This window comes from Sciurus carolinensis, chromosome 3, assembly GCF_902686445.1.
Source record: "Sciurus carolinensis chromosome 3, mSciCar1.2, whole genome shotgun sequence".
Taxonomy (NCBI): Eukaryota; Metazoa; Chordata; class Mammalia; order Rodentia; family Sciuridae; genus Sciurus; species Sciurus carolinensis.
Window position 1 is genome coordinate 26,613,755 of NC_062215.1, and position 7,170 is coordinate 26,620,924.

The 7,170-nt window shown below is 51.9% G+C and overlaps 1 long non-coding RNA gene across 1 annotated transcript; it reads left to right on the plus strand.

The window, feature by feature from the left end:
• The first annotated feature begins 1,137 nt into the window (after positions 1-1,137).
• Positions 1,138-2,187, plus strand: LOC124978848 (uncharacterized). The gene is made up of 2 exons (XR_007107565.1): positions 1,138-1,529; positions 1,907-2,187. It is a non-coding gene; the product is annotated as an uncharacterized LOC124978848 (long non-coding RNA).
• Positions 2,188-7,170: the final 4,983 nt, after the last annotated feature.

A 7,170-nucleotide genomic window follows, 5' to 3' on the forward strand; every position in this document is an offset into this window, starting at 1 on the left:
CCTGGCCTTGTAAGATCCAGGCTTGGAAGTCAGGCAGTGTCGCTTCCACTACATTCTATGGGTGACCGCGGAGTTGCTAAGGTCAACCCAGATTGGAAGGGAAGGGGACAGAGATCCCTTCTCTCAATGGGAAGCGTGTCAAGAATTTGCAGACATTCTTCAAAACCACCAGTGCCTGGGACACAGGATGGGTGGTTGAACTGATGCCAAATTGCTCCCCAGTGACCTTGTCCCCCAACCCATGAATACCTAGTTCTTTCCTTCCTGCCTCCCTGCCGCTGTGACTGGACCCCAGCACTCTTCTGGACTGGCAGGGTGGAGTGGCCTGGGGGTGGAAGAGCTAACAAAGCACAGCCTCTGTGCCTGCTGATGTGAAGTGCTGGGACAATCCCTCTCCTGTCCTTATCCGGATGCCAGGGTACTGGGCCACTTGGCTCTGAGATCCTCCCCACCCCCACCACACACACCTGCTGCTCTAACTTTAGGCACCTGCCTAATTCCTACTCAGGACTGAAAAGGTAGGGGAAGCAAAGTCCAGCCTCAGGCTGCAAAGCTGCAGGCCCCCAGCCTTCTTTATCTTTGAAGGTTTGCTTCTTACAGATTCAAGTACACACAGTACATTCTCATACGAGAAACAAAGATGTACAGAAGTAGGCAGGGGACAACATAAAATTTCCAGTGACACTCCTTTACACCCTGCCTCCCTTCAGAGGTGACAGACACCTTCACCCACCAGTTCAGGGACCAATGCCTTTTCTACAGCATCTCCTTTCAGGAACATTGCAGATGGGGAAAGAGATACAGCGTTCCTGGGGAGGCAGGTATTGTTTTTTTCTTTTACCATAAGTGAGATGTCACTATTCCTACCATCCTGTAACTTGCTCTTTGTCACTGAATTCTACTCCTGGCGTATCTTTCCATCTTCCAATCCTCCTCCCCGTTTGCTGCGCTGTAGCGCGCCATAGCATGAAGGCTCTCAGAATCCATTTGACCATTCGCTACACTGCCAAACATTTTGGTAGCTTCCAACGTTTGATTATTTCGTACAATCTCCCAAGGGACACCCTCAGGCGTTGTTCTGCGCTGCACGGAATTGCAGCGCGGGAGGACACTTTTCCTGTGCAGTGAAGTGGAGAACCTCATCCGAGCAAGACGAGTTCAAATCCTGACTGCAAATTGCAAGCTGTGTGGCCCGGGCCAACTCATTTGAGCTCCGCGAGCTGCTGTGTTGAGCAGAGCTAACAATAGCCCTGCTTAACAGCCCCGGGGCGGCTGACGCGCTGGGCGCCCGCAGGCAAGGCCCGCCCCAGCCCTCCCGCCCGGCCAGGCAGCGCAGAGGCCCGAGGGCCCGACCGGCTCGCGGCGGCCGCTTATCAGACCCCGGGCTGGCGCCGGTTACGTAACCCGGCCGCTAAAGCTGTTTTACTTGTCGATGGAACCCAAATTAAAAGAGGAAATTATTCTCCTGATGCTCAACTCGCCTAATCCCCATCTGTCTCTCCGCTGGTCCCCGGCGCTCGCATCTAAAGGTCTTGAACGCGTTCCAGATTTCTAATTTCGTTTGCTTATGCAACCAAAAATATTATGGCCGCGTTTCCTGGGGGGGATGAAGTCTATATTCTGGGCTCCAGGCACACTAAAAACGGCAGCGCCGGGCCCCGCGCTGCTCGCGCGCGCACCACGCGCAGGCTTTTTTTGGTTCCTCCCAGGCGCGGGCAGCTCAGCAGCCGCGGGGGCGCAGGCGAGGCGGCGGCCGGCCAGGGCCTAGCAGGCCTCAGAGCCCCGAGGCACGAGTGGGGGCGGACAAGGGAGGGCCTGGGGCCCCCGAAAATGTGGGGTACGTTCTAACCTCAACCTATCCTCTCAGATCCTCAGCCTCCTCCCTTGGTCTTGTCTTTTCTGGCAGATTGCCGAGGATGCCACGCGCAGGAATCCATCTTTCAAGCATGTGTGCCCCAGAGATCTGCCGAGAGATGTTATTGCACCATTGTGCATTCAGGAATAGCAAAAAAGGGGAAACAACGCGTTTCAACAGGGGAGTCATCAAATGGAGGGGAACACGGACTTCTTGGAATATTGTGTAGCTGATTTTTAAAATGGGGGTAGATCAAGATGTAGTGATGTGGATCAGATAGTTTAAATTCTTTTCAAAAAGCAAGCCACGGGAATATACAGGATATGGTTCCACTTGTGGTTTTTGCTTTTTTTTTTTTTTTTTTTTTTTAATCTACAAAAAATGGAAGTGGAAATGAAGGGATACACTGAATTGTGAACATGTGACTTCTAGGATCCCTATCCCAGCAGGGATCCCAAGGGGTGGGGACTGGTGAGGAGGGTGAAAGACATTTGTTACTCTGCTTCTGCATTTTTTGGATCATACAAGGAGATTGTATTCGTGTATTATATGCATAATTTTCAAGATATTTTTTCTTTAATGTTATGGGAAAAGAGGAAGCAGAGAGCTCCCCCGACTACCTTATTCTCTGGAAGCAGAGGTCAGATCAGGAGTGGGACCCACAAGAAAGCACCTGCTACCCTCACAACCCCCACCCCATACTGGGGCTTCAAGATGTCTGACCACCAAGAGGCTGCTGAAGATGACCTAGGGATGATGCCTGGTCTTGCAGGGCAAAGGCTGAGGGGCAGAGTCTCCAGTCTGGGTGGGGCTGGAATGCCACTCAAATGGGTCAGTCTCCATTACACCTGCAGCTCTGGGTCTTGGAAAGAGGTTCCTCCCTGAGCTTCATGCATCAGGTGTGTCTGCCCTGACAGCCTGGCTAGGGCCAATGGGAGGAGCCTCCATGCCACCCAGCCCCCATTGGAGGCGGGGACTACTCTGAGGCCTCAGCCACTTTGGGGAAGGGCTCCTGACCTGCTGCACGGCTTCCCTGCAGGCCCCAGATGCAGCGGGCCAATTCCGGCTTCCCAAACCACAGGGCTCCCAGCTCCTGAGAAGCCCAGCCTGTCTGCCCAGCCCCAATCAACCAGACATTGAGAAGCAGGCACACAATTGCTGGAGAAGCAGCAAGGAGGCCACTTGTCATGGCCATCTCCCACCGCCCCACAGACTTTCCCACATGTACATGGAGGAACCCTGATCCCATCAAGGTGTTATTTCAGTTTGGGTACCAACATGGAATAATTAATTGCAGGAATTCTGGTGTTGACCTAATGTCACTGGGTTTCTTTACTTCAGCACTTCTCAGGACCTTTAGCATGCTCGGGTACATGGCGTCTCTCTGTGGAGTGTCAACTGCAGCTTTACCAAAAATACACCGACTCGGGAGCTCTGCTTCCAGAGCAACTCCTGGGGCTAGGGAGCTGCAAAACAATGAGCTCGTGGAGGCGGGACTCAGGCACAGAGGGGGAGGACTGTCACAGGCACAGTCTGAGAAAACTTCAGATGAGAATGAGTGTGTAGAAAAAGTCGTGAGAAAAGGAGAGGTCAACTCACCTGTGAGATGAAAACATCAAGCAGTCCCGCCAAGGGGACGCGTGGGGGCTGGGGTGGCAGCTGCTGGGGCAGATGGGCGGGGCTGATCTCTTTTCTCAGAGCTGGACTCTGGGCACGTACCTGAGGACACACACATGCACACACCTGCTCACAGGCATGTGCTCACGCGGAATGCTCACAAACGCACCCGTGGAGCGCCCACGCGGCTCCTCCAGGAACCCTCAGGTACAAGCCACTCGCCACCCAGAAACAGAAGTGCACGCCCATGCGCACACTCACGCACGCACCCACGCTAGCCCACGCGCCCATGCAGTCCAGCCCCCAAGACGGCAAGGACTCAAAACACGTCAACGCACGCACGGAGGCACGCGCGACCGCACACACGAGCACAAGCAGGCAGACACGCACACCGCACGCCCAGGGACACATTCACACGGCGGCCTGCGTCAGGTGATGGCAGGGGCAGGCCATTCTCACACGCATAGCTAGTCCGAGGCCATGACAGTCCCTCCGTCCAGGGGCCTGCGGTGGCAGTGGAATCGTGGTGTAGAGGAGAGCCCAAGGACTCCCGAAGCCCATGGAGTGGTTCACAGAAGGCATATGTCCTTCGAGTATTTTTATCTTTAGCACTCGTATGTCTAGCAGAGTCTGGGTGGCTCTGTATTGCTAACCAGGAAGGAGGACACGCAGTTGGATTTGAAAGCAGATGGCCTGTAAGAGCAAAGGACTCCCCCTACCACACAAACCCTGTGGCTTTCCCTCCACCACCCGCTTCCCGCCAGCAAAACAGCTGCGGGGCTGGAGGCAGGCACAGGACCTGGGTTTCGCCCCCAGCACTGCAAAACCTCACAACCAGGTCAGATGAACCAACCCCCGACTCAGGCATTTGGAGAGAAGGTCTGATGCCCCCTCTCAGGAGCTCAGCTCTCCAGAGTCCCTTGGTCCAAGACCCTTCGGGCTGTGGCCAACCTCCGGAGGTCTCTCCCTGCTGCCCTGGATGCTTGCACACTAAGTCTTTGCCACTCTGCCTGGGCTGACAGAAGGGCTGGGCGTGTGTCCTGGCCCTCTGGCTGGTCGAGGACAAGCTGGTGAATTTCAAAAGCTATTTAATCCCTGGGTTCTGACGCACCCGGTTCACCAGGCAGGATCTAGTGCCCAGGGATCTGATGTCAGAGGGCTCGGCCTGGCCTTGGCAGTCTCTCCATCCTCCTGCCCATGTGGCAGTGTGGCAGAGCCAGCAGAATGCCAGGGGCCCCCAAAGCCTTTGCCTCCTGAATCACAACCCGTGGTTGGGCCTCAAACACCAGCAGGGATTAGAAAAATGATGTTGTAAAAGAATAACAAGGAAAAATAATTAGGAGCTATTAAGCGAAGAGAACAGATAAGCAGAACACCGTATGTGTGTTTGTTTTAAAACAATAATAAGTGTATTTAAGCAGAGGGGGAAACTGGAAAAACTAACAGTGACTATCTTCGGAAATTTATCGTTCAACAAATATTTTGTGAGCACCTGTTACCTATTCTAGGTGCTAGAGATACGGCAGTCAAAGAAACAGAAACCTTTAGGGAGCTTGAGTTCTAGGCCAGCCTGCACCACCAAGCTGCTCCCCTGACCCCGCGAGCTTATATTCCAGAGAGTTAACATGTAATAAAATACACCAGTTCAATATAAAGTGGGTGCACTGGGGTTGTAGCTCAGTGGTAGAGTGCTTGCCTAGCATGTGTGAGGCACTGGGTTCAATCCTCAGCACCACATATATAAATAAATGAATAAAATAAAGGTCTATCAACATCTAAAATATTTTTAAAAAATATATATAGTACTTTAAGTGGTGATGAGAAAAGACAGGGAAAGGGAGATATGGCTGGTGGAGGGGGATTTAATTTATTTTTTGGTGCTGGCGACTGAACCCAGGAGCACTTAAGCACTGAACTACATCGCCAGCTCTTTTTTATTTTTTATTTTTATTGTGAGACAGGGTTACTGCCAAGTTGCTGAGGCTGGCCTCAAACTTATAATCCTCCTGCCCCAGCCTCTCAAATTGCTGGGATTACAGGTGTGTACCACTGCACCCAATGGGGATGTAATTTTTAAATAAAATGTATTTTTTTAGGGCAGTTTCAGTTTTGCAGAAAAATTAAGAACTCTGTACCCGGACTTCCCCCAAACCTCTCCTCCTGCACTCAGTTTTCCTATTATTGCCATCGGACATTAGTAAGGTACATCTGCTGTGGTGGCCAAAGCAATCCAGATCCATTATTGTTAACGGACGTCTAGTTTTTCAGACTCCCTGAGTTTAGTTAACTCCCTCTTCTGTTTCAGGATGTCCTCTAGGATATCACATTCCGTTTCATCATTTTCTCTGGTGGCTCTCTTTGGCTGGGACAGTTCTGACTTTCCTTGTTTTTGATGACCCTGGCAGTTTTGAGGGGTGCTGGTCAGATAGACGTGCATCAGAATTTGCCTCATGCTTTGTCATGATTTTGCTGGGGCTATGGGTTTGGGGAACCAGGTCACCATTTCCACCTTACCAAAGGTCCACACTCCCAACGTGGGTGATGTTGACCTTGGATACCTGACTGAGGTAATAAGCATCTGCCAATTTTCTCCACGCAGGGTCCCTTCCCCTGGCCCTTCCAGCCTGCATGGTCTGGAGCCAAGTCACTGGGTGCCGTCCACGCTGTTTCAGGGCTGGGAGTCATACTTCCCACCCCCCATTTAGGGTGAAGTATCTGCATAAATTATTAGAAATTCTTCTGCCTGGAAGAATTGTCTTCTCCCTCATTTATTTGTTTATGCGATCACTTATTTGTCATAAACTCCTGAATATCTGCTTTACATTTGGGTTATCATTCAATATTTACGTTGTTGCTGAATTGTTCCAGCTTGTGGCGGGTGACTCCTCTGCTCCCCTGACTGTACCCTTGTTGATGTGGCTCTTTTTTTAAAAGCTCTTCCTGACTTGCTGGCATTACAGGATGCTCCAGGCTCCTCTAGGGTTGTTCTTGCTCCAGTCATTTCCTCCAAGGACCTGTGGATCCTTTTACTGGAGAACAGTATAAGAAATCCAGACCTGGGTACAAAATGTGAGCTTTTGGTTTTTAACATGGTGGTCGGCAAAGGCTTGTCTGAGAGGGTAATATGCGAATGAAGATCTGAAGAAAGTGAGGAGCAAATCACGGAGATGTGGGGGAGGGGATTTAGGAAGAGGGAACTGCAAGTGCAAAGGCCCTGAGGCAGACACATGCATTGTGTGATCAAGAACAAGGAGGCTAGAGTAGCTGCAGCCAAGTGAGCTGTGGCAGGAGATGATGCGGGAGAGGTGGGGGAGGTGCAGACGGTATAGAGGCCATCATGAAGGACTTGGGCTCTTCCTCAGGTTGACAGGGGAAGCAGATAAGCAACATTATCTGAGTCACTTTTCAATAAAATCCCTCTGGCTATTGTGCTAGGAACAGAATGAAGAGTCAGGGCAGATGCTACTGTATGAATCCAGTGAGTGATGATGTTGGCTCGGATCCGGTGGGGGTGGGGGGGCGAGGGGCTCAGATGCTGAACACGTTCTACAGGCAGAGCTGACAGCACTTCCTGACAGATGGGGTGTTGGGTGAGTGACAGGTCAGGGATGCGGAGGGCACTGCCTGAGCATCTGGAAAGAGGTCGTCGTGAGTTGGGAGAAGACTGGAGGAGAGGCAGGTTTGGAGAGGGTTTCTGG